The sequence below is a fragment of the Crocodylus porosus genome, unplaced genomic scaffold (assembly GCF_001723895.1).
Source record: "Crocodylus porosus isolate Cpor-Errol unplaced genomic scaffold, CroPor_comp1, whole genome shotgun sequence".
Taxonomy (NCBI): Eukaryota; Metazoa; Chordata; order Crocodylia; family Crocodylidae; genus Crocodylus; species Crocodylus porosus.
This window is the reverse complement of record NW_017728943.1, coordinates 8,628,815-8,642,198: the sequence shown is the minus strand read 5'-3', so window position 1 is coordinate 8,642,198 and position 13,384 is coordinate 8,628,815. Positions and strand designations below refer to the sequence as shown.

General features: G+C 49.0%; 1 protein-coding gene across 1 annotated transcript in view; it reads left to right on the top strand.

Moving 5' to 3' along the window:
• Positions 1-12: 12 nt before the first annotated feature.
• LOC109318993 (ephrin type-B receptor 5) overlaps positions 13-13,384 on the top strand; it is a 116,247-nt gene continuing 102,875 nt past the window's right edge. The window contains exon 1 of the mRNA XM_019548512.1: positions 13-183. The gene's annotated coding sequence lies outside the window, so the exon portion shown is untranslated. The remainder of the gene's footprint in view (positions 184-13,384) is intronic.

Sequence of the window (13,384 nt, the reverse complement as noted above, 5' to 3'; positions counted from 1 at the left end):
GCGGCGGCCGGGCCGGGGGGGAAGAGGCCGCTGCCCCGCGGAGCCCCTGCCCGGGCGCGGCCCCGCCGAGATGCGCTTTGTCCAACTTTGCCGCTGCCCGGCGGCGGGGTGAGCGGGAGCGGCCCCGGGAGGCCGCCCGGGGTCTTGCAGCGGGAGCCCGTCCTCCGCGGGAGCCCGAGCCAGGTACCAGTGCGGCGGGAAGCGGGTCCTCGCCTGTCAGCCGCCCGGGGCGGGCAGCGCGGCGCCCCTGGAAGCCGGGGCCGGGCTTGGCTGCGGCAGGGATGGTGCAGGGGCAAGCACTCCTTTCTTCCCCCCACCGCCTGTCTCTCTCTGGGAGTTTGGCTTTCTGCTCTCTGCAGCTCTGCCCCCGCCGCCTGGGCTTTGCCGGGGTAGGGAGCGCTCTGGGGAGCGGGGCCCTGCTGGGTGGGACGGGGCTGTGACCCCCGGTGGGTGCCTGCCCTGTCCTGCTCTCCGTGCATGGGTGCCTGCCAGGTGGCGGAGGGAGGCAGGAGGTAACCTTATGCCGCTTGTCGTGGATGGTCCAAGTGGCCCTGGAAATCTGGGTGTGGATGGGTTGGGGTGGGGGGTGTGATGGGTAGCATTACTTTTGCTCTTGGTGACCCCCGCCCACCCCAGGGATGATCTGACTTGAACTGTTGTCTCTGCCCCTGCACCCGTCCACCGTGGCTGGGAGGAGTGAGGATCCAGACCTCCTTCCTCGGCTTATGGACACCAGGAAGGGAAGAGGCTAAGGGGAAGACCATCTCTGGAGGGATCCATAGTAGTAGTAGTGGCTCATGATTGGGAGGGGGGAGCTCCTGGAAACAGTGAACTAGATTACTCAAGCAGAAGGCAGTGGCTGTGGGGACTGGCCCCCAGCAGCACATCTGATGCCCCTTTGCTGGGTGCTGCTTGTCCCCCAGCCCCCCTGGGCGATTGCTGCCTCAGCTGGGACAAAAGCAGGGCACCTTCCTTCTCACTTCTCTAGGACCCCTGGTGGAACCGCAGACCTGGAGCAGTCTGGCTCATTGCAGCTCTTCTGCCCCTTCCCTCCTCCCCCTGCCTATGACCACCCTTTCTCGATAGATCCCTGTTGTCTGTTCTCTAGGGCTTTGTCCAGCCCCAGCGTTAAATGTCTCAAACACGGTGGCTGCCATTGGGAACTGTTCCACTCGCTAATTGATCCTTGCTCTTTCCTGACCTCCAGTCTTATGTGATCCTTTTGGCTCAGCATTCATCTGGTGGATTTAACCCCCTTGTACCATCCCAAGTAATCCCTCTCCTGCCAAGTACTGGCAGGCGGTGATGTCCCTTCCCCCACCCTGCGCGCTCACACTGTTAGCTGAGTTGTGCACGTTTAGTTCCTAATCTCTGCTCATAAATCAATCCCTCCCGACAGCCCCTTAATCATTTTTCTTGTTCCTCAAATTCCCTCTGGCCTGCTGACCTCTTTCTGTCACGGAGGCACCCAGAGCGGTCTGTGTGGCCAGGTGCCTTGGTACATGGAAGGATCCTCACGTCCTGGCTCCAAGCCCTGGAGCCTTACAGAGAGGGATGATTGCCTCTAATCTGAGTGCAGGAGCCAGGAAGAAAGGGACTGTTGTTTCCCTGCTTTATGCCGAGGTCCTCCTCTGTTCCCAGCAGTGGCTTTGGTGAGAGCAGCGTGGGAAGATGTGGGCCCTGTTGGCATAGAAAGAGGGTCCCTCTCTCATGGTTTTCCCAGTCTTCTCCTCAGGCCTTTGGCTGGCATGCTTGCTAATGACATGATGTCAGTTTTTTTGGGGGAAGGTGACTAGTGGCTTTAAGGAGGCAGGTGTCCCAGTGTGTCTTCCTCCCATCAGCTGCCACTGATTCCCACAGCAAAGATGCCCATTCCCGAAGGCCAGGCGAGATCATTTCCCTTGTGCCCACCCACCTTTCTTATGTATGTCCCCTACCTATCCAGGTACACCCCTCTTGCCCTTCAATAAGACATCAGCTGCTCCATCATGGTTTATCCAGGAGATGTATCACCTTCCACTGCTGCTCCCATCTGTGCAGTGCCCACCTTGGACACGCCACCCTCATAGGCTTCCTGAAATGCCTGCTTGGGTATAGGATGCCATGCTCACTGCTCCTGCACAGGCTGCCTGAGTGCTTCTGGCATGGGATCTGCTCCCACCAAGACTACCCCTTCTGTACACGTGCTCCTTATGCCCCTCTTCAGGCTCTTGGAGGAATGAACTCCATAGCATCCTTCCCACTCTGCCCAGTGCTGGTTTAAATTGAAAAGCACTATTAATGAGCAGTGCATTTTTGCTTCTGACTGTGATTTTAGGGCTCACACAGCACTGTGAGGTTGGCTGTGTCATACATCCTGCATATTTTATGATGTACACATCAGCCCTAACATACACAGGGAAGGAGACACAGATCAGTAGAAGGCATTATGCGCACTCAGTATGGCTGACTCCATGCTGCTGGGGCAAGCTGAACTTCCCTGTGGCTGCTGGGTTTTTTTGGTGGGGGGGGAGTTTATGGTCACTGTGTTTGGACGGTGGGGCTCTGCTGAGGGAAGCAAGCCTGCAGCTGATACTGGGGCCTTCACATTTTCTGTCCGTCAGAGACTTGAGATCCAGTGTGCTCAGTTCACGTGCATAACAATTTTACAGAAAACCATCAGGGGAGAGGGAAAGGACCTCTGCAAAGTGTACTGCTCCCCAAGGATAACTCTCCAGCAGCTGGCACACTTAACTCTGTCCTGTCCTTATTTATTTCTTTTCCCTGCTTTCCTGCCTCCCATCTTTCTCCTTCAGCTCCCTCTCTGCCTGTGTGAGGATCATGTTCCCATTGTACCTTATACTGTTTTAAAAGGAGGAAAAACTCTTGCTGTACAGTATTTGGTTGGGCAGCTTTATCTCCTCTTACAGCAGTGAAATGAAGAACAGCGTGTTTTCTTAGCTGCCAGGCCCACAGATGCAGCAAGGACGTTTTTTCCCAGCCCTCTTAGCCTCACCGTTAATCAAGGTTCTGCATGTTGGCACCTTTGTCAAACTCGGTGCCTTCCCTTTCACTCTCTGGGGCAACTGGGCAATCTCGTGGACCTCCGTTAGTGCACAGGTATCACTGGAACTTAGCGAGCAATTCTGTTTATGACGCACAAGGAGGGATGAACTCCAGTTCTTTCCCGTGGAGTTGCGGTGGCTCTTGCAAAGCTCCTAGAAGCAAGGAGCAGGGGAATCCTACTTTAGTTGCTGGAGCAGCTGCTCTGACTACAGATATGCCTGGGGAGTGGGTCTGCTGAATGAGAAGGTGCCATTTTTATGCGCTTGCTTGCTAGATTTGAATCACACTCTTCTTTGTGTTTAAGAAAAGAGATGAAACACGCCAGTGCTTGCTTCCCAGAGACACATGCAGTGTTTACAAGAAATATCTCAGTGCCTTCAGGAATTGTTTTTTTACATGCACTGGCAATACGTGAGCTGTTAAAGAAGTGTGGACTTAGCAGAAGCCCCAGTGGGGTGTTTGTAAGAAAAAAAACGCTCACCTCTCAAAAATCAACTGGGAAGGATCTGAGCTGATGAAGAAGTCCTCTGCCCTCTTACCAAGGAGGCACTGCCTGAGAGGTACTTGGAGAAGCCAAGTCCTGAGGCAGGTAGCAGCCTTGAGGTCCAGCCTCTTCCAGTCACCAGTTTTAAATGTCCAAGGCTCTGGAAGCCCCTGTGCATTCTGACAGTCAAAGCTGGCTTGCCAAGGAGATTTGGATTGAATATGATGTACCGATCACTCCTTCAGACAGGCACATGGATGAGGGGGATGAAGAAGCTGGCCAGGGCAGAGGGGAGGCTGCCTGATGTTCAGGGAGCACTCGATGCTGAAGGCTGCACACTGGCAGGTGAAACATGAATCTTTCAGCTTATGGCTTGCAGTGGGATGAAAACTTCTACCTGCAAGTTTAAATACAGACAGCTTTATTTTCCAGGTAGTCTTTCCTTGCTGCCCCTCCCAGGATCATCAGGTAAAGGAGACCTTTACAGTGTGCTTGCTCTTTCAAAGTTTAGTGATTTTTCTGTTGTCTCCCAGGAAAAGCATTTCACATGGGTGAATTGTGTTTTAACCTGAGGGGTTAGAGTGGGAGAGGAAACTCTTCATTCTTTCTCACAACCCGTGGGTTCGGAAGATGGACCTTGGGTTGCTTCTTCTCCTCCCTGTGACAGTACCCCTCTCCAGTATAGGCCTCTTATATGAGATGCATCCCTGATCAGCCCAGCTGCCTACTCCAGCTGTGCAGTGGGAGATGCAGAAGCCTGCCTGTGTGTCTATGGGGGCTTGAGTTCCCCAGGAGACTTGCCTTTCTCATGGAGTTTCTGTGAGGGAGGGGAAAGAGAGGCGCACTCATTGCTTGAGATTCCCAGACACGTTTTGCAGACGGGAGGTTTGAACAAGTATCCAGACTCTCAGCTGTCCATCAGAACCGAACTTCCCAGGGGTTTGAGGACACGGTCTTCTTGGGCTAAGGTTGATCCTGGGAGCTGTGGAGTGAGATGCCTGTTGTGCCAGGGGAAAGCTGTCTTAAAAACATTCTTTTTTGGCATTACAACATAGAGGAGGCAGGGATTTCTGGCAGCTGGGAGGCAGAGCTGGCTCAGGATGCCTGCCCAGGATTGAATCCCAACATGGGCCCTCCCTACCAAGCTGGCTGGTGCCTACTTGGGCTGTGTTTACACAAGGAGTTCTCCTTAACCTGGCACTAATTTACTGGCAGTGTTGGAAAGGTCTCCATGACCCTCTTTCCCCCTGTCGCTCATTTCTGGCTACTCATTGCAGCTTGAAGTTGTCAGGGGATGTTGTAATTTGGGATACAGAAGAAGCAGCATAGTCAGTTATGCCATTTGGAGCACCCTAGGTAGAGGGGATTTCCCTGTGTGTTGGCTTTACTTTCTTTGGGGCATTGGATTTCCTTTTCACTAGGGATGGGAGGCAGGGGCTGGAGATGAATTTGCTTGTGTCCAGCACCTCAGTGCAGTGCCTAGTGGAGGTGGTTGCCCCTGGTGTGCTCAGAGCTAGGGGCTGTCTTCCCAGATGCTCTTAGTGTGGAAGGGGCCATTTTCTGGCCTAACAGAGAGGCTAGATTGCTTATGCTCATTGCCTTGCTTTCAAGCCTCCCTGACATGGATTTTACAAACCAGCGTGACAAAGTACTTGCTCCCCACAGAGAGCCACATCAGGGTTGGGTCTGAAAGTTTTAATGTGCTTTGTTACGGCTTCTGCGCTTCCAGCACCAAAACCTGTCTGAGCTCTGGAAATGAATTATTTATGGAAAGGGTGGCATATGTCCTGATGTGCCAGGCTGCAGAGAGCCAGGCCCAAACACTCGCAAGGGTTGTTCGTTTAGGATTATCTGTATTGGTAGGCGCCCCTTCCTTTGAGACATGGAGGTCATGAATCTGAGGTGCTGATTAGTGATAACCCACGTCTCCACAGGACGTTAAAGGAGGTTGTAGGCACTCAGCTCTCAGGCCACCGGCAACCTCGAGCATCCACACACACACACACACACACACACACACACACACACACACACACACACACACACACACACACACACACACACACACTGTGTGTGTGCGTGCATGCAAATTATAGGCAAAATGTATTTTGCTCATTCTGCCTCTCCATGATAAATAGATAAAAAGGTTGAAGAGAGAAGAAAACAAACAACCTCCTGGAAGCAGGCCAAGAGTGGAATCTTCATCTCCAAATGAAAAAATATTGAGAGTGGGCTCCTTGCCCATTAATAATATATTCTTCACTGGCAGCCTCAATATGTAGAAAGGCTGAAAGGGTTAAATAGGGGAAGGAGCTACTGCTGTTCCTGTGCTGACTGCCTGGCTTATGGCATGAATGGTCCAGAAATTCTTTGTGCCCAATCAAGATGCTAACAGCTATGAGGGGAGGAGGCAAGGGATGAGAGTTGAGCCTGGGCTGATTTTTGCTTTCCTTTTCTAACACGTCCCTTGGACACCAGCTCCTGGCTGGGGTGTGCCTGTTTGTCTCTTCTCCCTCCCTTCCTGCCCTAGGTTTAATCTGGGGGCCTGGGAATAGGTAACCTTCTCTGTAGAGCATGGATAAGAATGCATCTGGGGTCTTCATGTTTAACTGCATGTGCTTCAGTGCCAGACAGACATTGATGAATCTAGAGTTCAGAGAAGAGCAGCAGTAGTGATTAAGGGGCTGCAGGGGATTTACGAGGAGCTGTGAAAAGAATGACAGGTACCGAGTAGTAACTAGAGAAGGGCTGCTTGGAGCACATGAAAGGTGTGAGCCTGAGAGGAGAGAGAGTGAGAGAGAAGTTGAGCAAGAGCTAGGGAGGGGAATTCACAATAGCTGGAAAGAGGGTGAGATTATCACAGGCAGGGGATTCCAGGAGGAATATTGAGGCAGTTGCCCACCTGGCAGGCTTTGCTGGACTATGGCCAGACCGTGCAGAGGAAGGGTGGAAGCCCCATGATATGGACTGAACTAGACCAAATCTTTGAAAACGGGTAGGGAAGAGTTTGTTTGGGAAAGGGAAGAAAGACACGAGACTAGCTCCAAGAAGAGGCCCTCTCTCCCTTCCTGACTCTTGGGATCACACTTCTCCTATTGGCCTGTAGGGAGGGTGTTGCTCCCATCTCTGTAGATGGTCTGTCGCAACATGTCCTGGATCTACTATAACAAGAGAGGCTGCTGCCTGGAGGAGGGAGGTGGGGAGCTGACAGATCAGCTTTGTGCCCTGCTTTTGTTTTTTGTTTTAGGTACAATCTCTTGGTCATCCAGCCACATCTAGCTGTAATGGGGCGAATGGTCCCCAGTATCCCCAGTGAAATATATATGAGCCGGAGAGATGTGCAGGAGGCAGGATGGGCTCTGTGATTTATACATTATTACTTTCATCTCCGGCACTAAAAATAACCCAAACACACATCGGAAAGAGATCTGACGAGCCTGAAATATTTATTACGCGCGCGTTCTCTTACGCGCGTGCGTGCGTGCACACACGTACACACACACACACACTTGCTTACCCTCCTCTTTTTTGGGAATCTTACTGTCCTTTCCCTAAACATGAGCAGCACACGAAACTGGTGGGGGGAAACAAGGAGCTGAAGATGCAGAATGGAGGAGGCAACAAGGACCCAGGCCTGCCAGATTCTCTTGAGGTACCATAGGCAGGTGTGACCCAGAATCCCTGCTCTGTACTTCCCGGCTTCCCTGCAGTCTCTACAATAGCAGGCCAGTGATCAGCTTGATAAATGATAAATATGCATGTTCTTGGTGGGGAGCTGTAACCCCAGCCAGGCTGCCACTGCATTCAGCTACTCCTTTTCTTACACTTTTACCCCTTTCCTGCTCCATCCATCACTCCAATCTGCCCACTTGCCCAAACAGCCCTGTATCTGCCCCTGCCCTTCCAGTCTCATTTCATTCCTCGCTGGCCCCCCCAAAATGAGGTTTATTACGGGCAAACTGATTCAAGCAAAGAGCTAGAACTGGCCAGCTGGTTGGAGATTACCCACCAATGGTTATATAGACCTTTCCCCACTCCCTCCCCTGCACACTATCACACAGGGCCTGTGGCTTGTCATTACGCACCTACAGGGCCTGGGGCTTGGGTGAAGATGGCCCAGCCTGGATCCTGAGTCTGGAAGAGGTAGTCTCCAAGATGAACATCTCTTTGGGGTTCATGGGGTGGGATAAAGGCAAGCTGAGGTGACTCTGGCTTCAAGCCTTTCCTAAAGAAGTGGAGGGGAAGTACCAGGCAGCTTGGGGTGCTTGCTGTTCAGTTGAACCATTAGAAAATCGTAGAAGATGATGCTGATCTTGAACCCCTGGGGCTTCTCACCTTCCTTCCCATCATAGACTGGGCAGATGTCCTGTTCCTTTAGCTTCCTTTCTGAGTTCAGGGCTCCTCGCTTAATTCCTGATCTGTGAGAGCATCCTCATTGACTCTAACCCTGCAGTTGAATCTTTCTGGCCACACTCCCTCCTACTGCTAGTCCTTCCATGATGGGACCCCAACTGTCTCCCCAAGTTTCCATCCAGTTGGAGGTGCTCCAGTACAAGGGGCACGTTGATCTGTGCGTACCTGCTTTTTGCCGCTACAAACTTGCTGAAATCCTTCTTGGTTCCATCCCCTTCATGACCTGCTTCTGCTGGATCAGCCTATGGCATGCTTCCTGCTGGGGATGGTGTTAATTTGGCAGAGGATTGAAGAAATCCTTGTCACCTCACAGCAGTCCCCCAAAGGATTGCTGTGCCCATCTGTCCCCCAAAGGATTGCTGTGCACATCAGCTCAAACTATGTTTCAAGCCATTCTTGTTTCTCTTTAAAGCTCGCACAGTAACATTTTCATAGCAGAGAGGATCCTTAGAAGCAGCAAGGTTTCTATTAGTAATACTTGTTGCACTGCTTTTTATTTTCCTCCTTGGAAATCCAAACACAGCATGATAGGTACCCTGCATTAGTATCACTCCTTTTTTACAGGAACAGGAGCAGAGCTAGAGCTAGAACTCCTGTTCTCTCCACTCCTAAGCTACTGCCCTATGCATGATGCCACTTGCGGAAGTGCAGTCCATTGCAGCATTTCCAGCTGTATGCAAAAGAACCCCTGACAGCTCTGGGATGTAGGGAAGGGGAATAGCTGCTGCACTACAAGGGGTAAATGTTAGCCACAGGCAGAGCCCTGTGTGCGTGTGCGGTGGACCAGCTTCTTCGGCGGTGTGGGAAAAGCTTGCTAGCTGTGTTGTTCTGTCAGCCTTTGTTCCTGCACTTTAGTAGGCAGAGATGATAGCAGAAACAGCAACAAAAAAACCCAACAACAACAAAAAAACAACCCCAAAAACCCAAAAGCACAGCTTGTAATGCAGCTCAGTCCTCTAGGGAGCAGCTCTGATTTCCCAGGGCAGAGACTGGGACTGGCTGCGGAAGGGACTGTGAATCAATATAGAGGGGAAAGTAAGTGGATAGAAGTAGGGTGAGGGAAGTGTCAAGGAGCTCTAGTGTAAACTTGGACTGGCTGGGAAAATAAACTGGGAAAAGGTGTCAGGAAAGGAGGAGAGTGGGGCAGGGGGGCTATGAGGGGATGGAGAGAGAAACTGAGATTGGATGAAGAGTAATGGACCAGGAAGTGAAGCCTCTGGGGAATCAGCTGTTCTCATGGGGTTTCCCAGAGCAAGGGCTCAAGGCCTCAAGTCTGTGAAAGAACTGAGTTGGGAGTTAACTCCTTGGCTGCTGGTGGCCAGGTTGTGCTCTGTGCCATGCTTCCACTCTCACAGCAGTATGTACAGGGTAGGACAGTGGCTGACAACAGAGCTGGGAGCTTGAATGATTTGGCTCTACGTTGCTGTGGGCTGGGGATTGTTGATGGCTTTGCCCACACCTGTGCCAGAGGTGGGCAGCTGGGGGCAGGAAAAAGCAGTGGCAACCTGCGTACAACTGGTAGTCACCTGTCCTAGGTGCAGCTCCTCGCTGCCCAGCCCCAGTAAAAGTGTGGGCAAAGCCTCCTGCCAGCAACATGTTGCTGAAGCCCCCTGCTCCACAAGCTGGATCCACTGGCTCTCCAGTCTGTATGTGGCCAAACACTGGACTAAGAAGCACTGCCCAACTGCATCTCCATTAGGACCATGCCAGTGCTCTTGGGTTTTATTTTCTGCATATACTCTGTGCATGATAGCAGCATGAGGCTCCTGCTCATTGTAGAGCAGACAGGACCCCACATTTCCCAAGGTAAACCCTGGCCTGCAAGCCCAGTCATAGTAGTAGCCTGAGGCACAATGGAGCTGCCCCCTAGACTGTGTTCTCCCTCTGTCTTTCTCATTTCCTTATACTTCTGTGTATATATTTCCACACCAAATACTTTAATTTACCAGTTGCAGTTTAAGGTTGCTCAGTTCATTTCCTGTCAATGCAACCAGCAAAATCCAAGAAAATCAGCAAGGTGGAAGCTGATTCATCCTTCCCCATTTCTTACTCAAAGGCCATCCTGTAAAAGCAGCATTTTGATCCAGACCAGCCTGAATTAGTGCAGCAGGGTGCCAATGGGTACAGTAGGAGGGTGAGCTGGTATGGGATGAGGCTGTATGAAGGGGGCCTGGAGGAGAAAGCCTAGGCATCTATCTGCCCAGGGCAGCCTCACATAGCAAGGGAATTATGCTTCGCTGCTTCTGTGCTTATGCTCTCAGCTGGCTGTTTTACAAGGAAGCATTCAACTTGGCTTTGCTTGGCTTGAATAGAAACAGTAGTGAAGAGCCACGCTAACGCTCAATTTACTTTTTAAAACTAAATCTAGCTGATACCTGAGAGTATTTTGAGCTGCACTGAGCCAGAATTTTGATGCCTTTGCAGCCAAGTGATTTGTTAACAGAGGAACGCAGAGGAAACTCAGTAAAATTTAAGATGTTTGTAGCCCTGTGTAACTCCTAAATGACTGAACAGCTTTTCTGACAATCCAGAGCCAGCTCCTGAATCAAAAAAAGCCTACTTAATGTATTGAAGCAAAACACTCTGATAAATTCTTCAGAAATTTTGTTTTGTAGGAAATTTTGGCATCATCCGGTTTCAGTTCAAATGTAACAATTTTGAGATGTTTGAATTTCCCTTGAAACAGGAATCCTGAGTTTTGATCACCTGACATTTTAGGCAAATTTGGGCCATTTTAAAGTCTCCATGCTATCAAAAGCAAAATGGGAAATAAATGAAATTACAACAAAAAAGATGCTGAGTGTAATTTACGGTAGGTTGATATACAGGAGGAAACAAATTCACTATCAGAAGGGAAATACTCGCTGTTTCACTTAAAACAACCTTGTGCCTTTTATAATTCTCCATGAAGTCATATCTACAAATAAACTAAAGGCAGAGGGCAAGGCAGGATGGTAGCAGGAGACTAACTGGCTCATAGAGGCATAAGCTTTTGTAGGTAACAGCCTGTTTCTCATGCTATGAATGGACTTAGAGAAAACAGTGTTTCTAAATAAAAGGGAATTGAAATACAGAAGATAGGAGAAGGGGGAGCTGCTAAGTGAAATGAAAGTGGCTTGTACAGCAAATTCTACAGTAAAAAAAAAACAGCAAATGAGCCCAAATTTTGCAAACTTTTGCTCAGGAAAAGCAATACAGTTTGGATAAATGAGTTAGCATAACTTTACAGGTCTCCCCCCCTCCCCCCCCTTATTAAGTTCAGTGCAAGTCAGTGAATTTTGTGCCTTACCTGGTTAATTTTCATGCCAATTCTGCCAGCCTTTGTCCATAATTTAATATAGGGAACAGTAACATTTATTAATATACATCTTCCTCTAGTTACTGGAGTTCCTTTTCCAGACTTTTGTATTTTAAGTTATGCTGGTAGAAAAAAACTCCAGGAAGAGCAGAGACCATCTGCAGATGCTTCCTCAACCTGATGAAGGGTGTGCCCGAAAGCTTGCTAAGAAGAACTTTTCCAACTATTTGAGTTGGTTTAATAAAATATTATCAGAGTTACCCAAAGAACCTTGTTTCGAAAAAACTGGGCATTATAATAATTCCCCCTTCATCAGCGTACGAAATTGTAGGGAATAAAACATGAGGTTTAGCCTCAGAATAAACCAGATGTGTGTCTTGTTCAAGCAAAGCTGGTTTCTAGTATTTCACACCTCACAGAAGGCCTGTTCTCAGAGTCACCGGCTCTTTCTCTCCAACTTCCATTGCCTGAACATTGTTTGGGGAAATTATTTATTTCTTTCTGATTTTTGTACCAGAATGTTATGCATTTTGATGCAAGACATCTCCTCGATGTTTTCTGACTTGCTTATCTGATAGATTGTGGGTCTCTCTGCCACAAAAGTAAATGTGGATGAAAGAGTGTTCATTCCAACTTTGTTCTTACTACTAGTGCTGGAAGGGAGATGTTAGCTCTTCAAAATAAACAAATAAACATTCAAGAACATGCATAGCTCCCCACCAAGAACATGTATATTTATCATTTATCAAGCTGATCACTGGCCTACTATTGTAGAGACTGCAGGGATGCTGGGAAGTAGAGAGCAGGCATCCTGAGTCACACCTGCCCATGGTACCTCAAGAGGTCACAGAGAATCCTTTATTGTTGCAAGAATAAATAAATAAAAATTAAAAAAAAAAACCCTGAATGCTATAGATGTGAATTTAGTTTCCATTCAGTTAGTAAAATATAATGCTGCATAGACTGACCCTCTCAAGTATAGTTCATTCTCATGGGAGTTTTTCATGCTTAGTATTTGATTAACACCCCCGTAAGAAGCCACATCAAGAAAGATTTAGTGCTCTGTTCTGGGGCCTGTCAGTGCACCATTTTTTTCTGTCGAAAATTATCACACCTCCTCATGTCCCCTCTACTAATACAGTTTTTCAACAATTCCACATGTAAAGGTGAACTGCATTGAGTTTATTTCCTAGTACAGGGGTGCCAAGCACACCTCACACGTCTGCGGATTGGGTCCAGACCATGGATCTCCTTGTGGGCTGGATCTGGACCTGGTGGTGGTGGCAGAGCCAGCTCTGGAGGCAGTGGGACATGTTGTGGAGGGGCAAGTGTCTCTGTGTTGGCGCAGTCCTTGTGCCCACTGCCACTGTTGCTATTCCCAGCAGGGGATTCTTTATCAGGGCCCACTCCCTGCACTAGCCTCATTCTCAAATTCCCTGGTCTGTCAGGAGTCCCATGTTTGATGTCCCTGTCCTACTAGATAAAACCACATTTCAAGGACTTCTTACATGGTTACATCCAGGGAAGCTTCCCCAGAAGCACAAGATTGAGATTGATCAGAAGAGTCCAGTGAATCAGCAGACTTTGTGTTATTAGAAAAAGGTAAATGAGATGGGGCAGCCACATTTTTTTTTTCCTTTGGGCACATTTTCTTTTATTTTGTGAAAATTCAAAGGGAATACTTTCTCCATCACTTCAGTCATTATGTTTTAAGGACAGCTTTTGCATGACATCTGAACAGTGGCATTCACGGTGGAAAATGGGTTTCTATCCATTCTCCATTCTTTATAATGTATAAAAGAGGCTACAAAGATGGTCTTAAGGTATGTTTTCCTGCCAGTTCTTAGCACTGAAATTTGAATCTCACCAGTTTTTCTTGGAAGACTCAGTAGAGCTTGATGAGCTGCCGAGATTATTACATCAAATGTTGTGAAGCAAATGAAACCTGAATGATGGGGAAGGAGTTTTTATTCAATCTCCTTTAAAAAATTGTGCAGTACATATTTAATTCAAATAGATTTCATAGACATTAGGGCTGGAAGGGACCTCGGAAGACCATTGAGTCCAGTCCCCCGCCCAAAGGGCAGGAAGTCAGCTGGGGTCATAGGATCCCAGCAAGATAAGCATCCAATTTGCTCTTGAAG